Here is a 24382-nt window from a genome sequence, read left to right as displayed (position 1 = left end):
CGTTGCATTCCTTCTGCCACCTGTTTTCCTAGCTCCTCCTGATTATTACCGAAATGTTCATTTAGTACACAATAGAGAGCGGAGAGATCTCCCAGTTGTCGATTATACTGAGACGGCATGGGACAAGTATGTAGATTTCAATAAAGGCATCTTCCCTTATATAGGTACGATTTCCAATAGTAAGCTAATACGTAGATTAACTAAGACACTTGAAGCTGTAGTGAATGAAACTATTGCCGCCCTAGGTAATCTGACAGAGGAACAATCTGCGATGAGAATTGTTGTTCTTCAAAATCGTCTTGTCCTTGACGTCATCCTGGCCGATAGAGGCGGAGCTTGTAGGGTCATCGGATCAAGCTGCTGCGTATTCATACCAGAAAATTCGCCATCTGTATATAAAGCTATAACTCGCCTTCATAAGATTGTGAGCCAGATACACGAGAATCCAGGCACTTGGACTTGGTCTGGGTGGTTTTGGAGTGTGATATCAGCCTGGGGATGGAGAGTTCTATCCTTCCTAGGTATTGGCCTTCTTATACTATTCAGTTGCTGCTTATGCCTGCAATGTGGACCAGCGATTTGTGGCCTGTGTGCCACATCGTGTATTCCACATCAAGGTTTCCACCCAAGATCCCGGAAGAAGAAAGAAGAAGAAATGATGCTCCATGAACTAATCGATGGATTAATGAAGATTGATGTTTCTTGATGGGCAAGTAGGGGACAAGGAGGGAATGTGGAAATATGGATTTTCATGATCAGTTATGTCCCCTATCTTGGACCCCAACGGTTCTATGTGCATGTTACAAGTACATGTATGTTCCCTCCAGTTCCAGTTTTGATGACGCAAACACATGTGCGTCCACCGTCAACATGTCCTCTGTCAGATCCGCCATGAACGGGCTGGATATTCGTTTCCTAAGTATGAAAGGCCACCGACTTTATATGGCTCAGTTGCTCCATTTTTACAGTTCAGGCGAGTAGGCCCGATTCTGCCATCAAGCTCTTCCCTGCTCTCTGCCTCTGACAGCTTCAGTTTGAGCTCGCATCTGTATCCATGAACTTTGTCCTACTCCCTGTGCAGCTAACGGTGCCTGCCTCGGCCAGTTTTGCCTGCCTGCCAAGAAACTGTATTTCACCTTCGAATTATCTACTTTGCTCCTCAGCCGATGCATTCCTGTCTAGTAGTTTAGGTAAACATTTCCTTCAGCTACCGAGCAAAGGGCCCGGCCTCTCTGTCCTCCTGCAAGTAATTCATAGCCCTGTTACCATGGAAAGTTTTCTGCCCCTCGCCTCTCACATAGACACTTAGACGCTTGTGCACGCACACACAGTCAGTATAGAATAGATTCTGTTCGAGAGTCCTTCCTTGTGGATAACATAGTTCTTTAAACATAGGATGTTAGATATGATTTGGGATTAGGTTGACTTGACCCCCCAGACTTCTTGTCTCCACATGTAGAGCTAAATGTCAAGTCCCCTTCACCCCCTAGTTGCACGTCAATCACACGTCATGCTGCTGCGCGCGCATCTCTGCCAAGTATTATCTTATAGATCCACCTATATATGACATCATAACCAATCATGTTTCTTTTTACTCCTTATTACGCCCATTTTCGGTTACGTATATGTTTTATCTCTTTTCTTATCAATTATTACGCCTTCTACATTTGTTTCATTGTAATGTATGTTCTATAAAAGCAATTTCTTGTCAATAAAGTATCGTACTTCACTTCCTGAACCCCCGTGGTGACGGAACCTGAAGGCCGCGACTCGAGTCGGCCATTTTTGAAATAAAGCCCATTTAGAAACCTCTTATACCACGGATTCTGCCTCTTATTTTCCTGAGCTATTTTATTAAGAATTCCGAATTAAATTCAGTCCCGGTAATGAAAATATTTACCACAGGACTGGGAGATACAGGCACTAGGAAACACAGACAAGGTAAGACACTGAGAAAGAGACATGAATACTGAAAGACACAGGGAGATACCTATACTAGGATCATGAATAGATACAAACATGGGAAAACACTGGGAGACACAGAGAAGGGAAGACCCTGAGAGACACAAACACTGGAAGACACATATACTGAGAGACACTGGGAGAGACAAAGACTGGAATTTACAGAGAGAGGCAGACACTGGGAGACACGAACACTGAGAGACACAGACAAAGGAAGACACTGAAAGATACACACATTGGAAGACATAGAAAGAGGAAGACCCTTAGAGACATGATTACTGCAATACACAGCCACTGGGAGACACCTACACTGGGATTCCTGGATAGACACAAACGTGGAAAAACACTGGGAGACACAAGCACTGGAAGACGCAGACACTGGGAGGCTCGAAGAGACACTGGGAGACACGAAGACTAGGAGATGCAAACAAGGGAAGACACTGGAAGACATAAACGGACACTGGGAGACACCTGCACTAGGATTCATGGATTGACACAAACATGGGAAAACGCTGGAGATACAGACAAGGGAAGACCCAGGGTCACCTTGATGCAAGAAGAAAGGGGGATTGTTTTACAAAACATGCTTGATTTTTTTGTATATTGCTGGAATGTGATTGCTTTATTATGCACTTTGTAAGTAATTGCACTTTTTCCTTTGCTTTACCAACTACAGTTTGTATAGATTCTGTAATTAGGTACTTGCTGATATGGTTTGTTTTTATTCTACATTCTGTGCTATTTATTGATTGCACTTGCTTGTAATACGTTGGCCTTAAATCTTGTAATTAGCATTGCTTACAATAGAAATAATAACTTCAAACTGAGAAACAATTGCACCAATGTTCAGAAACATCCAAGCAGTTTTTATCCTCAGCCTCTTGCTTGCCTGTTCTTGTCCTGCTTACTCATAAAGACATGATGGTAGAGATTGAAATTGCTTCCTCAGTTGACGTTATTATCATGCACAACGTTTGACAGTCACAAGTGTGTGGCATGCAGATAATTTGCATTTATTTCTCTTGGAGTTGGCAAGATAATGTTTTATAGCTTGTGTACTCATGTATATTGTCAGTCGAGTCTGTGAAATTGCAGGTTTAGGTTAGACTTTCAAAGTTTCAAGTTTTGTCCATCAATATAAATTCTAACTCAGACCCTTCATGGTTGTTCTTTGTTCTTTAGCAATAGGCAGTTCCTGAGATAATAGGATTGCTCCTCGGCATTGCTCTGATTGCTGTCTTAGTTAAATAATCTACTGTTGCAATGTTACAAATGGGGTATTATATATGTTAAGAGTGTTTCCCACTTTCTTATTAGAACTTTGATCAAGACAATATAGAAGCATTTCATTAAATGTTGGAGCTTTCAAATCAAAATAGATCAGATTTTTGGGCTGTGGTGCTAAGAGGTCGGTGGTGGGCCGGGCCGTAGGGGGAGCCCCCTCTATGTACTTCGCAGGGGGGCCCTCAAGTTTTGTTACGCCACTGCTTTAGGCAGTGGTGTTGGCCTTGACATCATCGGTCTAAATAGCCCAGGGCACTGGGCCGGAATTCTAAAGCCAGCAAAACTGCCAAGGTAGGCATAACGGCACAGTTGAAGGTGTAAACGTTAAACAAACCCACTATTTGTTAATTGAAACATATCTTTTGTTGCTCAAAGTATTTTCACCTGTGGATGTCTGATGCATATAAAACGAAGTTGTGGGTCCGTGAAGTAGGAAACTAATCTGTTAATCTATCCTTCTGTGGGCCTCTCTCTGACTATTAATGTGAATAACTATCTGTCTCTGTGTTATCTCATATTATAATATAATAGTGACACTTTATTTGCTTGTTTGTAGAGCTGGCCGTGTTATTTCTTTACCAGTATATATTTTTCTCACTTTCTACCAAGCCAAGTTGTGTCCGTATTCCCTTGTATGTTTCTGTCTATAAGGATTTGTGTGTCAATCTGCCTGATATATATTTTTTTCTATTTGACTCTACATGTGTGTCGCTGACTCTCTGTATTTTACCATAGGTTTGCATATGAAGTTCTGTCATCGATCTTTTTATTTTTTTTGTTGGACACGCATTCACCAATACAGTGTGCAGTCATACAGGAAAAAAAGTTTCCTTATATCCACAACCATAGCGTCCTTTGTAGGGTAGCAACCTGGCAGTTTCTTTTATCAGCACCACCCATATTTTATTTTAAAAAAATAAGCAAAAAATCACCTAGGGCCCGATTCACAGAACTAACTTAAGACAAAATCCTAAACTTACTACCATTTTGGTATTCACAGAAGGCACTTACTCATTTTTGTATTCACAGAAGGCACTTACTCATCAATGAGTAAGTGCGTTCTGTGAATACCAAAATGAGTAAGTTACTCAAGATGAGTAAGTTACTCAGAATCAGAAAAACTTTATTCGATTGTAAGCAAAAACAATCATAAAAGTGTACATAAATAAAATACAACAAATACATGAAAGTCATAAAAACTTGGGTTAAGAAGAGCATAATGCCCAAGGGTATTTAAAAATACATTATAAGATCATCCTTTTTCTAATAAAAAACACTTTTTTCAAATAAGAAATGACTGTTGCAACACAAAGGTGATTATCCAAACATTGGATCTCATACAGTGCACGGCGACATTGACGATGTCCAATCATCTTTAGGAAGGGCAATAATATAGTTCGCCTATCATGGATATAATAACGACAAAACAATACAACATGCATGGTACTTTGAGGAGAGGTTTCATCACAGGGGCATGGGGACAAATCATGAGACCAGTCGTTGATTGTGGGAAAACTGACCAATCTGTGAAAGATATTAAATCTAAAACGACAGAGTAAAAAACGGTCAAAATTATTTAGTACATAAGTCAAATAGGGTTGAATATTAAAAGTAGTTAAAACTAATTCATGTTGAAGGACAGTTGGTTTTAAAACCTCCACAGCACATCTTAAGGATTCTAGGTGTGTCAGGCATTCTTTTTTAAGATCCTTTCTGGAAATAGCTGAGGTAGTAAGTGGATTTAAAAAGTACTCTAATTTGCCCATATCAGATAAAAAATTACGTACATATCTGAGCCACGGTATCCTCATGCATCCATCTAACTTAATAACATCTGACAAAATATCTCTATTAAGCTTAGGTTCATCTTTTGACCATACCCTGTGCCATAACAGTACGGGTTCTAGCTTAATAAGGTCAGATATAAAAGAGAGACCCAGTTCAGTGTGGCAGTTAAAACTAGAGGAACTATTAGGAACCGCGAGGATAAACTTCAAAAAGGTATTCTCAACAACCTGGAGCGGAATCGGGTCCACTATCCCCCATATTCCGCTACCATACATGGCGCCAGTAAGTTACTCAAAACCAGTAAATTACTCATTTTGGTATTCACAGAAGGCACTTGCTCATTGAATACCAAAATGAGTAAGTGCCTTTTGTGAATACCAAAATGGTAGTAAGTTTAGGATTTTGTCTTAAGTTAGTTCTGTGAATCGGGCCCCTAAACCCAATATTATTAGCACTCATCTGTACGTACTTCAAACAGTAAATATACGCAGAAAATACCCTTTTAAACGTGCTCTAGAGCTTCTTTGATCTCTGGCTAATAATTAAAGTAAACAAAGGCAGAAAAGTACTGTTACAAATAAATACATGCGCTTTTGGTTAAAGCCCTATTTAGTATCATGTCTGGGCGTTTGCAGACTCTTAGAACAACAACAAATGAGGGTTATGTGTCTCTTGCTAAGGTGGCAACCCTAGTCCTGTCTGACTTAGATCCAGTAGCAGCTTGTATAGGGTGTGCTGCGGTGCGGGGGAGGGGCGTAGCAAACACGACAGAACGGAGGAACGTAATAATTACTTTCCTCCGTTCCGTCCAAAGTCCTTGTTTGCTACCTCCCACCCTGCCCCTCCCCCGCCCTGCCCGACTGCCCCGCAGCACCTCCTATACGAGCCGCTACTGCTTAGAACTGTAAATCAATTAGCCTAGAATACCAGGGAGTAACATCACAATGCTCTTGATAAAGCTACATATCAGATATTTGTTCCAGCATCATGACATTGTTTTTAATGTTTTTTATGTCTAGGAGGGTAGATATATTTAAAACATTTTATCAAAGCTAACATTAGACTTTATCTTAAGAATCTAGGGCTAGAGGTAGAAAGTTATTTTGTGGTCGCAAACGGCCCGATTTGCAGAATCAGGCCGTTTGCAAACACAAAAAGGCATTTTCACATGTACAAAGCCCCAACTGCACTTCAATAACCTGTTAGCGAATTGCAATTTGGGCTTGCAAATCTGTATTTGGAAGAGGCGGGTTTAAGGCATTTGCATTTTTATGTATGAATGTTTTGGTACCAAAATGTGGTTGCAAAATATTTGCGCTTTACCACCAACTCAAAGTTGGTGGTAATCTATTTGCCCTTCCCCGTTGCGAATGGCTGAAAACATATTTTTTAAGAGCAGGCAGTGGTCCCACTGCCTATTCTTAAAAAATGAAACTTAAACGTTTCCTTTTTTTCTTTTTTAACGCATCCCGTTTTCCTTTAAGGAAAATGGGCTGTGTTTACAAAAAAATGCTTTATATAAAAGCGATCACAGACATGGTGGCCTGCTGACGTCCGCAGGCCACTATTCCTCTGATGGCAGCGAATCATAGTGGGTCGCAATATGGGACTTACCTCCTTAATATTCATAGGGTAGGTCTATTTGCGACCCACTCGGTACAAAAGGGGGTGGTGATTGACGGAGCATCAGAACCAATCAAACACTCACACCCAGTCAACAGATCTGGGTTTGATCCATCACCGTTCTTTAGCCCACTCTGCCACCCCAGTTCAGACATGGCCATATGCAAATCAGTCTGACCCTGTGCCTCATGGGAACAGTCCAGCCCGAACTGCCAAGATATGCCTTCCCTGGACCGGAAACAAGCTTCCTAGGACCGGTTTCTGGCATTTCAGCCGTCTTCAGCCAGGCTTGCTTGAACCCAGTGGCAAAGACCCACTACTAATCACTATTTTAGAAATAGGGCTGGCTTGGCAAAGCTTCAAACACTAAATGCCTGTTGCCAACTAGTATGTTATCACGATTGGTTAAAGTGCCTATTCCTGAAATGGCAATACATCCTCTGAAGGGGCAATGCAGCAAGCATAAGTACAATTCACGCAGAAAATGGAAAGTCATTGCTTCTTATCCTTCCAGTGTGAATCAGCCCTTCACCCTTTCAGAGTTGATAAAAAATGAATCCTGACAAGTTGTGTGCCAGTAATGCCAAATATTTCATATGCGTCTGTGAAGTTGCCTAGTATTTCTCAAATATTAAAAGATAAGCAAAGCAACATTATCACTGTGCCCCAGCCTTCATCATCGGACTGTGAACTGAAGATTGAAAGAGATCAACGAATTTGCTGTTTATGTGCCATGTGCTGGCCATTCTTTGAACCTGGTGGGTATAAAAGCGGCTGAGTGCAGCTTGCAGGTTGTTTCTTTTTTTGACTTTGTTTAAAATTTGTACACTTTTTTTGCTGCTTCTACTCATCGTTGGGATGTGCTACTTCATTCTGTAGGCCCAGATCACAAGGTTGTAAAACGCTTGTCTGATACTCGATGGTCAGATCATGCAGATGCCCTCAATGCATTGTGTGGTGGCTATGAAAGACTTAAAGCTGCTCTTGATTCACTGACAAATGATCACATTCAGTCAAAAGATACAATGCATGATGCACTTAGTCTCCTTAAAAAAATGGACAAGCTGGAAACCATTTTCTTGACCATTCTCTGGAATGACATACTGATGCGTTTCAACGAAGCAAGCAAGACTGTAAAAAAAGAAGATGTTAACCTATCTGTTGCAGTCAACATTATCCAATCTTTGAAGTCTTATGTCCAAGAGTTGAGAGACCAATTTGATGACTATGAATACAAGGCAAAGGCAAAAGCTCCTGATACTCATTACAGAGATTTTGGAAAGCGTACAAAACAACGAAGCAGTAGACAAACTCGGTTTGAAGAACCCTCTAGTGACACCGTACTTGAAGGGCGGAACAAATTTAAAGTAGAAGCATACTTACAGATCATGAATGCTCTGATTGATGGTTTAACACGGCGAAGCGAAGCATATAGAGACCTAAATAATTGGTTTGGCTGCTTTATAGAATTAAAAAACATGAACACCAAAGAAATCGAAGGGTGGTGTGAAAAACTTGCCTCTTTGTACTATAAAGACCTGAACAAATCTGATCTCATCAAGGAATGCCAGCAGTTCAAACATTATCCTGTACACAAAAATGAAACAATTTCAATGACTTGTCTTTACAGGAAAATAAAAACTGATAAACTAGAGAACACTTTCCCTAACATTGAAATTGCACTGCGAATATTCTTGTCGATAATGGTCACAAACTGTAGTGGTGAAAGGTCCTTTTCAAAGTCGAAGCTCATAAAAAATGAGCTCTGTAATCGAATGCTACAAGCCAGACTCAATTCTCTGGCTCTGCTGAGTATTGAGTCAGAAATGCTCCAAGAAATAGAATTTGCTGATCTGGTTAATGAGTTTGCTGCTAGCAAATCCAGAAAGAGATGCATACTTTAAGTAGTGTCTTACAGGTGCCTAATATTGTACAGAGATGCTCCAAGGTTTGACTTAGAAGCTTTATTTTGCAGAAACACATAGTGACATTTTTGGTATTCATTGAATCTAAGTAAATATTCATAGAAACACATTTACTTTCCTTTTTCTAAAAATCATCTGCATTAAGATGTTTGACTTCTACAACCTAAACTGCACCTAAAATACCCCTAGATGCTCTAGAATCACAGCACATTGTGAACTTATAGCATTTGACATTATATGACAAGAAAAACTGACAAATGGGGAGAAGACCCAAGAACAAAATCACTTTGAATAATGTTCGCAAGAAAATACCAAAACCGTATTCTATGTGACAAACAGCATTGTCAAAATTCAAGCCAACAGCATAGAGTTCTTGTACTCAATCTTGCTTATTTCATCCTTCTCCAACTATACAACAACCAAAGAGGGCCTGACCATTCAGGAAAACAGCATGGATGCCTTGCAGGCATCTCCAAGACTGAGTAGACAAGGAAAATGGTAAATCATAAATAGGGTCCATCTGAGCATCATAAAAGTATTGTCAGCAGTTCACAAAAGCCTATAACGTTCTATGGTCTATAACTTTCTACTTATCATTGAAACTTAATTCAAGCCTTTGACACAGGCAGCAAACATTGCCTTCAACAAGACTTCCAAACCCAGCAGCATTTATGTTCAGTCCCTCAAAATTAAAATAGAACTCCTTAACACAATTACTGCACAGGTCAGGTGTAGGTAACAAGATTTGCAGAGATACAAGATGACGTCCAACAAGGATAATTGCTCAATCATGTTCCGTTTAACCTATGCACCATGATGTATATGATATCATCCAAACAACCACCTATTGCACAGAACACGCAGAAGAAGGTTGAACGCCAATGCTTTTCTGTATTTATTACTGTTTGCTGTCAGCCCATGCAATAAAGTTCGTCCCAGAATCAACATTGTTAAGGCCTGAAACAATTTGAATTTCACCAGTAAAATGTTAAAGGTGATGTTCTGAGCATGTCTGAGGAAAGAAAGAACCAATGTTAACAATAGAAAGAAGGTAAGAAGAACAGCACTGAAAATAGTAAATGCATAGAAAGTTCTATACCTCAGGCTGAAATGAATGAACAATAATATCATGGAATAATACATTGATTGAATCTAGACAGGTGGATACAGAATTTTGCTAGAAAATGGGACAACATCACTCTGGCCTACTTCAATAATGTTATATGTGATACTTAGAGTGACTGAGAGAGTGGTCTAGCACAACCAGAGGGCCCCACTGATCTTCATTTGTCTTCAGGTGTGGATTCAAGTAACATAATCACTATAAAATGTAATGTAAGTAATTACAGCTCATTTTTCTTCTTTCTTTTACTGTTTCATACATTTTGAAAGTATCATTAAATATTGCGTGACATAGCAAGGGTGTGAATGAACGTAAAATGGACAGTGAATTCAAAGCTATTGTGAACAGGGGCCCCCAAAATATGTTTGGCCCAGGGCCCCCAAAATCCTTAAAATGTCCCTGGTGTGACTGACTGATAAGCATGCACCAATACATAACATAGCTAACAGGACAAACAAACTAGGTATATAAAAACAATATACATGTGGACACTGACAAATAAAATACCCTTGGGAAAACAATATATCCAACTCTTAACCATGAGTTGTGTCACATGTCAAAAAGACGATAAAGTCAATGCCAACATCAGTCGATGTGCACATGGAGCTCCTCATCCTCAATGAGTCCCCAGGGAGACTTGCTGGGAAAAAGAATATTATACTCTAACTCCACCAATCAAAGCTTCTTTTCTCTGTATCCACCTCATATACTCCTGGTGATCTTGTCAATTTCAAACAAATGACAAAAAATGAAGGTTTATCGCCCTGTACTGCTTCAGTACTCTCTTCTTCAACAGACAAATGGCTGTACACACATATCAGAAAACTACATGGACATAGTAAAACATATATGCAATAGTCACTGCTTCATGTATAAACTTATTGAAGGTATGTATTATGCCTCTTGGTAAACTATATGTCTTATAGTTGCCCCTCCCCTTTCGTGCTTTACATATTCCTTGCCTGTAAAAGTCACATTGCTCTTTCAGCCAACCCTCCTTTCAACCTTGTGTACCAGTGTAACTGTACACTTGGATGTCTCTAATGGATCTTGACTTACGGTATGTTATCAAAGGATCGATTGGCACTTTGCCCCTGGGTACCCCCATTTTCATGATGACCGGTACTGGTGGTAACTAACTCTGACTGTCCCAGGGCTCTGCCTAATCAGGCCCGGGGCCAGTGCTATGCTGAGAAAACACTTAGAATCCAGTGAAAACACCTGCATTCTCTAGGGTACACTATGTGTTACAGTGCCCCTATGATTGGCATGAGCTCCCTATAAGGCCCTAGTACATAATAGGGCAGGGGGATTAAACTGCCTTTTAAGTCCCTAGTATATATTACGGCATGGAAGTTTAGAGGGCAGTAGCCTTTCTGCACTTGCATGTGTGCCCTGCTGAAGCCTGAGGTCAGTTTAAAAGCAGCTCAGTTTAAAAGCAGCCCTGTGTTGCATGACTGCTTTTGATGGAGTGCTATCTAATCAACCCTACTAATGTATGAATTACACGTGGGATTTGCATGGTTAAAATAATTTGTAAACTAATATACGTATGCATGCTAACACTAGAAAAATAGAATATTACATGGTATATGTTGCCTTTGTGATGTAATTGCACCAGATGACATCATTGGGTGAGTATAAACGCATTAAATGTCGCCAATATGCTAGATAATTACACACACATAGTGAGGGTTAAACATTTTATTCGTTATTTCCATGTTTTAATTACTTTTTGTGTTTGTTTTGCTTAAGTTGACCAATTTGGCCTATGACAAAATGGCCGACCCATGGACATGACGAAACAGCTACCATTCCACGAGGTTTCCGACTAAGTGCGCATGATCCAGGCTCCTGAACAAGTGGCCTCAAGATGACCCACACAGCCTGTACCACTGACAAGGTCGTGACTGGACTACTGCCAAGAGCTTTAACAATGGACAATCTTAGCAAAACCGGATGGATCATGTCTGACAGTGTGACATCATAGACTTTGGGAAACCGAAACGGACGATCTTAACCAACCAATCAGAAGAGCCTAAAACTGACTTTTGCTACATTTTATCATTAATTTCATTATAAAAAGACGGTAGAATAGTGAGTTGTGTCGCTCTTTTTCCTGTTTCCTGACGCTATGCTGATGGAGAGGACGATGACACTGCAGGACAGCTGTTTCCCTGAATCTTTGACAGACTAAATTGCTGCCCATTTTCCTGATGAACTGAGGACTCTTAGACTGATGGGCATTGATTGATGCGGACACGTTTATGGTCCAGACCAATCTTTGGGACTGTAGCGTGCTGCATGACGAATTGATTGACTTAAGAGGATGACTAATAGCCAGATTAGGTAACTATGATGTTCTGTGGATTGATTAAAAATTCTTTAAAACATTTGCATTTATTAGATAAAAATATTATTGATTATCAAGCAAATGTGTTGGGTTATTTATTATCATCTGAATATAAATGAAAAGGATTAGAATCACTTTTCCAAATTCAAGTAAATTGATCCATCGACTAAGTGGAAGGATATCTTGAGATTCAGGATTAAGTTGTGTTGGATTAAGGATATTTAGTGTATGTTTATGTAAATAGAATTTCATTAGATTATAAGATATTCTTTTCACGCCAGCGTTTGGAACATCTATCTCTCCTGTAAGAACAGAACAAACGAGTGTGTGAGTGTTGGTGTTATGGGCCCCACCAATGAATATATTGAGTGAAAGCGTTAGTATGGTATCTGGTTTGTGACGAAGGAAGGATAGGAAATTCCACGCTGAAGCAGTTTTTCTTGGTAGCAGGATGATGGTTTATATTGTTTTGATTTGGTGATTATTGCTTGTAAATAGCTTATTGATTATTGATTGTGGATAGGTATTGGAATATGTATTAACACTATGTTGAGTCGCGTCGAGTTCTATGTTGTTTGCACGACTTCTGGGATGTAGGAAGTCGGAAGTTTGTAACGGTTCTGTAGAAGTGCAGAGGTAAGTGCTGCTCTCGGGAAAGACGAAATTGTTGTTGCCCTGGAGGCACACGGGGAAAACGTGTGACGATTGAAGTTGCACGATGCATTATCTGGGTTCGATTCGGTAACATCGTCGTGTGTTGCCATTAGAGATATCTCCTGTATGAAAGAAGTATATGGTAGCAAAGGTCACCTGTGAAATTTTGGTCTTAGGTACCAGGGGTCCAGATGACACTCCGATAACGCTTATCACTAGAAAGATAATAGGTGCTCCCTAAGCATGATAGAAGGATATAGTAGAGGGAAGTGCTACTTTATTAATGAGTGTCATAATTCTGTAGTAGGACAGACTGTTCGCTGTTCTCGGGAAAGACAGAATTCTGTGTGAATGAACTACATTTTCTGTATGAAAGTGCGTGAATGAAATAGCATTCGGGTTAATCGTGAAACTCTGGTTTTATTTCTCAGGAGCATTGGGTCTCCAAATAGGTGTCTTAATTCTGGAGAAACGGTTAGCTAATGCTTGTTAGAAGGGTAAGGTAGAGGGATGTGCTACTTTAGCAACGGAAGTAGCGATTCCGTAGTAGGGCAGAGGTAAGCGCTGCTCCCAGGAAAGACAGAATTCTTGTGAGAAAGGTCATTAACTATCCTTGGTTAGCAAAGCGGACAATGGTGGCGTTTTTATGTCGTTACTAACAGATTTGTAAGTTAGAAAAAGCGAAAAGAGCTTATCGAGAAAATTTTGTAAAGGAGGGGTCAATAGAAGCCGGAGTAAGAGCAGTGGCTGCTGACATCAGAAAGACCGCGCTGGGATTGGCCAGTCAGCTAGAAACGTAAATGCTCCTGATTGGTGAGTTAGTGTGAGTCGCGCTAGGAGTGGAGAATTACAGAGTGACGTAGACGCTCCGGATTGGTGCGTTAGTGTGAGTCGCGCTAGGAGTGGAGGATTACAGAGTGACGTAAACACTCCGGATTGCTGCGTTAGTGTGAGTCGCGCTACGATTGGCTAAACTAACAGAATAGTTGTAAAGGAGAGACTAGTGATACACGAAAAGACAAAATGATGTATTACGATCCACCTCAAAAAGAGAAAAGGTCCTGGTTTGGAAAAATCAAGAAGTGGTTGAAAAAGGACAAACCGATTGTGACTAGGGAAGGACAGTTGCTTCCCCCAACGAAAACCCCTGCATCCTTTATGGTTGCGAAATACGGATATCACACTTGTATTTGGTTAGACAATTGGGTAAAATATACCAGGAGTGACGGAGTTTTAGCATTTCCAGAGCATGGTTAGTTTAATTTAGCGGTTTTGAGAAATTTGAGAGAAAGAATGATGAATCTAGAACCGAGACCTAGACCAACACAGTTTGAAGCACTGACAGAATGGGAAAATGAGATGCATGGCAGAGGAGTGGTGGAAGGTATAAATACATGTTTGGCAGATACGGGCATGATACTCATGATGAGCAAATGAGAAGGTGGCGGAATGCGAGTATGACCGATGGGTTGTTTCCTGTAAGAATGGTTGAAGGAGTTGGAGGGAAAAAATGTACAGAAAAAAGACATAATTTAGAACCAAAGGGGTATGGAGTGAACGAACTAGAGGATGATGTTCTTGATGATATGTTTTATAAAAATCCACCTCCGTATCAACCAGAATCTGAAATGTTGACACCAAGTGCCCCAATGAGAGAAACTTTGCGAGTCATTAAGACAGAACAAGTACCTCAAGAATTAGGGGAAAGTAAAACAATGGGAGAAATAGAGAGAAAATCAGATGATAAAATGAGTAGTGAAAATTCAGCAGAGTTAGCAAAAACAACCTTGGAATTAACTGAAAAGATAAGAGAATTAACCAAAAATTTAGAAGCTGTAACTGTTCCAGTGACTATAGGCCCTGTAATGCCTATTTTTGACAAACAGAAGGATAGTGAACATTGTTTAATGGTTCCTTATAACAGTAATAAACAAATTGAAAAATCAAGGCAGAGCTCAAATGAGAATCAATGGAGACAGACAATGGGTACGATGGAGCCAAATGCCTCAAATAACCCCAAGTAGCAGAAAGCCCTACTGTGAAGATGGAATCAGTATTTGAAACCCAAAGGGACTTAGAACCAACTAATGTAGAGAAACCAGTAGGCCCATCTTCAGAAGAACTGAGCGAATGGTTGAGAAGTCTGCAGAGAAAAGACAAAGAATCACAATCAATAGATGTAGCCAAACTATGAATGGTATTGGAAGAGTTGGGAGAGCAACTATTCCCACAGAGAAGTTAAAAACTTACCAGGATGAGGAGTTGCTGTTTCTGTGTAAAAGCATAACTTGGAGAGCAAAAAGTCTCCATGAAAGATTAGAAGAAGTAGCAAATGAAATGGGTATAGACATTGAAAAGGTAAAGGCCCTACAGAAACCATATCAAATAGATTTCACTGAAAAGGATATTGAAATTTGAATACCACAGGACGAATGAGTCAGATTTAGGAAATAATTATCCTGCTGAGGAAATGGGGAGATGTGGACAAATGGAGAAGCAGATGGTATCGAAAACGAGATGATGCTTTAGACAAAACTTTTGCAGCTTTCCCTGTTAGAGAAAAGGAGAAGGTAGTAACAGAATGCCCTATGAGAGAAATTCCAGGAGGAGGATATGTACATGTCACATGGACTAGACAAGATATTTTGTCAATCACAAATGATTTCCCTCGACTACGTGAAAAACCCGTTGAGTGGTATAGGCAGGTGGACAGATTTGTAAAATTGTCCAAAGTATTTTGGATTGATCTAAACAGCCTGTTTGACATAATAGTACCAGCAGATTTATGGACGGAATGTGAACTTATGATAAATTGGACCACACAAGAATATCCTAGGGATCCAAAGACAGGAGCCCCAGACCCCGAGGTAATGAAGAAATACGAGCAGGTCATTGTCTTTTTGAAAAACAAAGTACCTCCTAAAGAAACAGATTGGGTAAAGATTGACAGAACTCATCAGGAAAGTAAGGAGTCGGTACATGCCTACTATGAGAGGTTGATTTTGGCCTTTAAACAATTTAGTGGTGATGAAAATTTGAGCGAAAAGGACTTGAGTCATTTTTTATATAGATTTGTATATGGTCTACGTCCAGAAATTATTGAGATGATCAAACAACATACTGTAGATTGGCAAATCAAGAAAATAGATGAAGTATTGACACATGCAAAATATTTCAATGATGATATTGAGGCCAAACAACGAAAGTTAAAAGAAAAAGCAATGTGGGCACAAGTAAAAGTGGCAGAGAGACAGGAAGCCCAGTTAGTGGAACAAGCGAATCACATAGGTCTCAAAAAGTTCATTCCTGGGAAAGGTAAGGGAAATTTTAACATAGAAGAAGCCAAAAAGAAATTCCCATGTCACAATTGCGGTAGGATAGGGCATTGGAAATCTGAGTGTAAATTTCCTCCTTGTACTAACAATGAAAATACGTCATTGAATCCACAGGTGCAGAATGAGGTGAGTGGTCAACCGCAGCGACAGCAGCAGGTTGTAACCCAACAGAATCAGGTGCCAAAACCACCTTTTCCACAGAGCAAAAGCTCCCAGAAATATAGTAATGAAACAGGATTCTACAATGAAGAACAGGTAACTAAGCTGCTGCGCGCTAACGCTGTTTCGCAGTATTGGCTACAACGCGATGCAAGCGATTCTGAAGAAGGTTATTGACGGTGCCGAAGGGAGGGAGAAGAGTGCGTACTTGGCGCAACTCTAGAAGTAGACCAGACAGGCCCATTTGTGGATGGAAAGATAAATAATGAAAATGTTACTTTCCTGGTAGATACTGGTGCTACTAGAGCAACTGTTAGGATGAAACGATTCAAGTAGTTGGTGTATCCAACAGACAGATTAAAACGTATCTGACAGAACCTGTAAAGGTTAGCATAGGGAAATTTTCTGAAATGCACCGCTTTGTTGTGTGCGATACCAGTCCTGTGAATTTGTTAGGAAGGTATTTATTGTACAAAATGAATTGCAGTATATTCTGTACTTCTGATGGTATAGCATTTGAGACCCCTTATGAAGATGTGTTGTATAAGATGACCATGGCAAACAGAGAAACAGAGGTTACTGAAGCCTATGCTGTAGTTAATCCTGATGACCTACCCAAAGAATTGAAACAAACTGTAAAGGCAGAAGTCTGGGACTTCACGGGAGAAGATGTGGGACTAATGAGAAATGTAGACCCAGTAAAAATAACAGTAAAAGAGGGAATAAATTATCCGAATATTCCACAATATAAATTGACACCTGAGATAATTGAAGGAGTTACCCCTATACTTTAGAAAATGATAAAACAAGGTATTTTAAGGGAAATAATGAGTAGTCCTTGTAATTCCCCAATTATGGGACTGAAAAAACCAAATGGCAAGTTCAGGAAAGTACAGGATTTGAGAAAAATAAATAAAATTGTTGTGCCATGTTGTCCCATTGTACCGAATCCATCTGTGATTCTGTATCAGATTCCCCATGACGCAGAATGGTATACAGTAATTGATTTATGCCATGCTTTCTTTTCCATTCCATTGCACCATGACAGCCAGCAGATTTTTGCATTTCGTTTTGGCGAGCGTATTTTGGCTTGGAGTTAAATTCCACAGGGGTATACAGAAAGCCCCTCAATCTTTAATCAGATACTGAAGAAATCTTTAGAAAGTTTAGAGATGCCTGAGAATTCAGTGTTAGTACAATATATCGACGACCTACTTGTGGCGCCGAAGACTCGCGAGGCCTGTGTAACGGACACTATAACATTGTTGAATCATCTGGCTGATGAAGGACTTAAGGTGTCACCATCAAAATTACAATTTTGTAAGAAAGAAGTACATTACTTAGGCCATAACCTCGAAAAAGGCCTGAGGAAAAAAACAATGGACAGAATCAGGATAATAAAAGGAATGAGAGCCCCTATGACACAAAGAGAGGTAAGGATGTTTCTTGGAATGGTTGGATATTGTCGTCAATGGATATGTAATTTTTCCCTAATCGCCAGCATTGGGAATGACGGACTATGAGAAGGAGTTTGAGTTGTATTGCAGTGAGAGGAATGGATGTGCACTTTCTGTATTAATTCAGAAACATGGAAAACTAAGAAGGCCAATTGCATACTTTTCAGCAATATTAGACCCAGTAGCTGTAGCTTTACCTGGGTGCTTGAAAGCAGTACCTGCTACCTGTCGAAGCCTGGAACAAAGTGAAGGGATTGTGATGGGATATCCTGTGAAAGTGTTTGTACCTCATGATGTGGCAATCCTTTTAACAAGGAGTCGCACTCAATACATGACACATAGTCGGCTGACTAAATATGAGAAAGTCATATTAGGTGCAACAAATGTGAGCCTTGAGAGGTGCTTGAATGTGAATCCTTCAACATTATTGCCTGATGCTAAGAAAGTGGAAGTCGGAGATGAAGCAGATCATGATTGTCTGGATGTACTAGATTTCTGTACCAAGCCACGTCCAGATATAAAAGATGTACCATTGTCAGAAAGTGATTTTGTGATGTTTGTAGATGGTTCTTGCTTGAGAACAGATGATGGAATGTTGAGTGCAGCATATGCAGAATGCACGGTTGCAGCAGTAATGGAAGCATCCTATCTGAAAGGAGTGAAATCAGCCCAAGTAGCTGAACTTGTTGCTTTGACTAGAGCATGTAAGATGGAAAGGTGTGAGAGTGACTGTGATCACTGACAGCCAGTATGGTTTTGGTGTTGTGCACGACTTTGGCCAAATATGGTTACAGAGAGGATTTCTGACATCAAGTGGAATGCCCATTAAGAATGCTGAAGTGGTTGGAAAATTGCTCGAGGCGATACAGCTGCCTAAGCAATTGGCTGTTGTGAAGTGTGCTGCACATAATCAGTCTGGCGATTACATACGCTAACGATATGGCTCAATACTGTGCACGAAATCAGAATTCAATCAATAGGGTAAAGGAAAAGGAAGTGACTTCTTGCTCCATACTGTTTACTAACATTGTGGGTACCTGGGAGGAAGTGAGACAAGTACAGGAAGAAGCAGGAGATGAGGAAATGAAACAGTGGGTAAAAGCAGGATGTGCACCATGAGAGAAGGATCATGTATGGGTCTATCGGGATGGAAGACCAGTTATGCCTGATAGCATGATGTCTGCCATGGCACGGATGTATCATGGACAGGGACATATAGGGAGAGATGCCATGATAAGGTCGTTTAAACAGACCTGGTACAATGCAAAATTTAGACTTGTAGCAGAAAGTCTATGTCAGAGATGTCTCATATGTCAGCAATATAACCAAGGAAGAAAGACAGTGGTGAGTCTAGGAACAATAGGTCAAGAAGGAGGACCTTTTACCAGAATGCAAGTAGACTTCATTGAAATGCCTCCTTGTAACAGGTTGAGGTATGTTCTAGTTATGGTCTGTTTGTTTTCAAGATGGGTAGAAGCTTACCCAATGGGAAGAAATGATGGAATCACAGTGGCAAAATAGCTTTTGAGGGAATTTATTCCCAGATTCGGGTTCCCAGTAAAAATTGAATCAGATCGAGGAGGACATTTTCAGAACGAGATCATAAAACTGATTTGTGAAGCATCAGGTGTACAGCAAAAACTACATTGTGCCTATCGCCCAGAAGCTTCTGGTGTGGTGGAACAAATGAATGCTACTATCAAAAACAGGATAGGGAAAATGTGTTTAGCCACGGGTATGAAATGGCCTGATGTCATCGCCTCTATTATTCATGACAATTAGATCAATTCCAGACAGAACCACAGGGCTGTGCCCCCATGAAATTATCATGGGAAGAGCCATGCCCCACGTGTTCATACCAGTCAACAAGCTGTTGCCTATAATTGATGACATGGTGTTGGATTACTGTAAAAGTCTGGCTGACGCAGTTCATTCTGTGTTTCATCAGGTTGGAGCGGATGCCACCACCCTTGAAAAGAAGCAAGCTCATGACCTGAGCCCAGGAGACTAGGTAAGTATCAAAGTACACAGAAGAAGAAACTGTTTGGTTCCAAGGTGGGGAAAACCACGACAAGTGATTTTGACTACAACTACAGCTGTAAAGTGTGCTGGAATCAAAAACTGGATTCATGCAAGTAACACGTTGAGAATCCGAAATCCAGTGGATAGCACAGAAAAGGAATATTTTGACGAGACAGAATCAAGTACTGAATCAGACGAAGAAGAGACAAGAACAAAAGAAAACCCTGAAAGGGGGTAATTGGAGATAGATCAAACAGTCGTCCCGAGAAGTGTTTCCTTGAAAAGAAGATTGCAAATTTCTGATACCAGCTCAGACTCAGAGACTGAACAAGCAACTTTACATTCGAGAAAAGAAAAAGACAGATAAAAGACAATTAAAGAAGCTGTGGATAGAGAAATTCCAGATGAAAAATTGAGAGAAATTCCACCTGAAGTAACGAAATTAGATGGGCAGGTACTAGATACAGAGAGAGAGGAGAAGATTCTTGCGGAAGACCCCCGAGGAGGTGTAGGGAATTCCAACATCCAGTTAGAGAAAGGGCCAAGTAGCCAGCAGGAAGATTGTGCGCAAGAAACCCGAGGAGGGACAGAAGTAGGGAGAACGAAAGAAGTAAAAGAGAGAAAAGAGGTTGGAAGGAAAAAGCAAGTTGAAACAGAGTCGGAAGAAAGTGAAGACGAAATACCAGAAGGTAGAGTCTTAAGAAAGAGAGCTTGGAAGACTGAAAAGAATGATAAAGGAAATAAACTGAAAAGATCAGCAAAAGATGAAGTTTGGCAGAATAAGATAAAGAAGTTGAGATACCGACTAACAAAAGTAAAATCACCAAGAGCTGAACAGGTGAATGAAATAACGAGTCAAGAAAAATCAAAAGACGAAGAAACAGTTGTAACTGAGGAAAGCAAAAGAACGAGGAAGCTTAACCAGAAGTATAAGTCGCCAGAATGGACATATGTAGCCCTGCCTGAAATTAAAGAAGAGGCAGATAGCCAAGAAAATCCAGAGGTGACTATACCTGAAGTGGTTGAGGAAGACGAAGAATCGGAAATCCTGAGAGTTATCTTATCCGATATTGGAGAAGAGACGGATGTTCAGGAAATCCTATATATAGAAAAAGTAGATGTATATTTTTGAAACGATGGTGTAAAATGTGTTGTTGTTGTACAGGATTACTAATGCTTCTATGGAGTATATTAACATTGATGATTACATTTAAGGTTAGCTTTGACACAATAGGAGAACATAGTGAAAACAAGACTAATATAGAGCAGATTCAAAAGATAGCTCACACTAGAATAGATAAAATTTATATGCATAAAGACAGATCAATAACTGATTTTTCTAACAATGTATTTTCGAAATTACTGTATGAATATGTAAAGAAAATGGACATGAGGGACTGCTACGTCTGTATGCAGTTAACTGCATCTGTTTCGGAGGGAGTGACTTATCACCACCTTCCTGTAACTTATGCAATAACATTTAGTGTAATAGCTAGTTTATTTTATCGAACAGGGAAGTTAGAATATTATTTTTCAGATATAGATAACATATTTTCACAAGTACCGTCAATTAACAAACTAAATAGGGTAAGACCTGCAAAGGTATTAGGTGAATTTTTCTTAGAAACTAAAGAATTAACATTACAATATATATATAGAAATAATTTGACTTGCAGTTTAAAGAAAGGACTTTTTTAGATATGGTTGAAGAAAGAAGACTGAAAATGCAAAGGAAGGTCTCTGAAGGAAAGACAGAAAAGACAATTTGGGATGTAGATATGGAAAAACACTTGAAGGAAGAAGCTAGTCCAACTATGGCTTTAGATTGGCCTCAGAAAGGAAATTTGTGTATTAGGAGGAATAAGACTGCATATGACAATTACTTTGTAGGTAACAGTGAGTGCCATGATACATACCGAATCATGGGTGGATGGGGATTTAAAGGAGGAAATGATCCAGTTTTTCCAGGATTATATTTTATCGGTGGGAACAGGGCGTATTATCGTTTGCCAGACCATTGGTATGGCACATGTTATGTAGGCCTGGTTTTCCCAAAGATCTTTCACATGGAAAGAGGAGAAGATGGTGTACATACTTTAGGTAGTTATTTAGCACGTAGAAAGAGAGAATCTTGGTCAGAAATTGTAGGTGATATCTTTGGAGCATTGATACCAGCAGTGGGAATATCTCTGAATGCAAATAAAATTAGAAAACTGTCAACAGTAGTGGATCGCTTGTCAACAAGCACCGCTGGAGGATTTTTATTGGTAAATACTGAAATGGTTGCCATGCGTGCCATGGTAATGCAAAATCGACTTGCCCTTGATGTTTTATTGGCAAAAGAGGGTGGAGTCTGTGGAATGTTGAAAGTCCAACATTGTTGTGCTTACATACCAGGCGAAAGTAAAGATTTGAAACTTTATATTAAAAATAACACTGATTTGCATGACGAAATTGCACCACTGGAGGTTGAAGGTGTTTGGGAAAAGATTATTAAGAAAATATTTTCTATTAAAGATTTCTTAGTAAATTTAGGTAGTACCTTGCTAGGTAAAATCTTATTTCCATTAACATGTGTGATTTTCTTAGTATTAATATTAAAATTAGGACTTTTTGTGTTTGTTTTGCTTAATTTGACCAATTTGGCCTATGACAAAATGGCCGACCCATGGACATGACGAAACAGCTACCATTCCACGAGGTTTCCAACTAAGTGCGCATGCTCCAGGCTCCTGAACAAGTGGCCTCAAGATGACCCACACAGCATGTACCACTGACAAGGTCGTGACTGGACTTCTGCCAAGAGCTTTAACAATGGACAATCTTAGCAAAACCGGATGGATCATGTCTGACAGTGTGACATCATAGACTTTAGGAAACCGAAACGGACGATCTTAACCAACCAATCAGAAGTGCCTAAAACTGACTTTGGCTACATTTTATCATTAATTTCATTATAAAAAGACGGTAGAATAGTGAGTTGTGTAGCTCTTTTTCCTGTTTCCTGACGTTATGCTGACGGAGAGGACGGTGACACTGCAGGACAGCTGTTTCCCTGAATCTTTGACAGACTAAATTGCTGCCCATTTTCCTGATGAAATGAGGACTCTTAGACTGATGGGTATTGATTGATGCGGACACGTTTATGGTCCAGACCAATCTTTGGGACTGTAGCGTGCTGCATGACGAATTGATTGACTTAAGAGGGCGACTAATAGCCAGATTAGGTAACTATGATGTTCTGTGGATTGATTAAAAATTCTTACTAAAAGTTTGCATTTATTAGATAAAAATATTATTGATTAACAAGCAAATGTGTTGGGTTATTTATTATCATCTGAATATAAATGAAAAGGATTAGAATCACTTTTCCAAATTCAACTAAATTGATCCATCGACTAAGTGGAAGGAATATCTTGAGATTCAGGATTAAAATGTGTTGGATTAAGGATATTTAGTGTATGTTTATGTAAATAGAATTTCATTAGATTATAAGATATTCTTTTAATGCCAGCGTTTGGAACATCTATCTCTCCTGTAAGAACAGAACAAATGAGAGTGTGTGAGTGTTGGTGTTATGGGCCCCACCAATGAATGTATTGAGTGAAAGCGTTAGTATGGTATCTGGTTTGTGACGAAGGGAGGATAGGAAATTCCACGCTGGAGCACTTTTACCCTGTCACCACCTCAATTACTCACCTGGCCAACTACTGTGGCCCCAGTAGAGTGTAGCCCACTGATGCCTTCACCCGTAACATTACCCTTTGAGGTTGCCCCCGCAGCTGAAATTGTAGCGCCAAGTTTACAGGGACATGGCAGACCCTACTACTCTCTATGAATAATACTGAGGTAACTAGGGTGAACATGGTATCATGGAATGTGGCAACTTTAGCCTCCAAAATGGTTAACCCACATTGGCTAAATGAGTGGCAATCCATGCAGATAGTATTATTCCAGGAAACTTGGGCAAAAGACCCTCCCTTTTTTATGGGGTTTTTCACCTTCCACTCTCCAGCCATTCCCTCAGACAAATGCTTTAGTGTTTGGAGATCGAGAAATTGTACAAAGAGAAAAAAGGGGGCAATGTGAATCTTATAAGGGCAGGGGATTTTAATATTCACCTTTGTAAGATTAATGGGACCAGGGCATGTGGAGATAGTAGGCCCACCTCCATCATGGAAACAGAGCGTAATTGTGCCAATTTATAAAAAAAGGGGATAGGGGATCTGCTAAGAATTACCGCCCTATACCTCTCCTAGATACCACTGCCAAACTAATGGGGAGGGCCCTCCTGGCCAGATTGGAGGATTGGGCAGAAACGCATAACATAATTATGAAGGTACAATATGGGTTCCGCAGAGGTATGGGGACAGTCGACCAGTGCCTAAACCTCTCCCTAACGATAGGGAAGTACACTAAGGCTAAAAACGGGAAGCTATACATGGCCTTCTTGGACTTAACATCAGCCTTTGGTTGTGTTTCACATTCTAGGCTGTGGTCCTTGATGAAGGGTATGGGCATTGACCCGGCGATTATTGGATTCAGCTGTATGCCAACACCACTGCTTGTGTAAGGTATGGCAGGAAGGGGGAGTGCACTCGTCATTTAAAATAGAAAAGGGAGTCAGACAGGGGTGTGTGCTCACCCCGTTTCTCTTTTAAATCAATACAAACAGAGTCAAGTCCTCCCTGTCTGCT

General features: G+C 40.1%; 1 protein-coding gene across 23 annotated transcripts in view; it reads right to left on the bottom strand.

Annotated features, from left to right (window-relative positions):
- The window catches only part of LOC146771979 (uncharacterized), a 149921-nt gene that overhangs the window by 115310 nt on the left and 10229 nt on the right, over positions 1 to 24382 (bottom strand). For 10 of the 23 annotated variants that reach the window (XR_014975132.1, XR_014975134.1, XR_014975135.1 and 7 more), the window contains one exon: positions 20699 to 20784. The exons of 11 other annotated variants lie outside the window; for them this stretch is intronic. The gene's annotated coding sequence lies outside the window, so the exon portion shown is untranslated. Of the gene's footprint in view, positions 1 to 6501; positions 9595 to 20698; positions 20785 to 24382 lie in introns of those variants that run through there. 2 more of the 23 variants (XR_014975143.1, XR_014975141.1) reach the window with 1 other exon arrangement.

This window comes from Triturus cristatus, unplaced genomic scaffold (assembly GCF_964204655.1).
Source record: "Triturus cristatus unplaced genomic scaffold, aTriCri1.1 SCAFFOLD_168, whole genome shotgun sequence".
Classification (NCBI taxonomy): domain Eukaryota; kingdom Metazoa; phylum Chordata; class Amphibia; order Caudata; family Salamandridae; genus Triturus; species Triturus cristatus.
The sequence above is the reverse complement of the archived record's forward strand: the minus strand, read 5'-3'. Positions and strand labels throughout refer to the sequence as shown.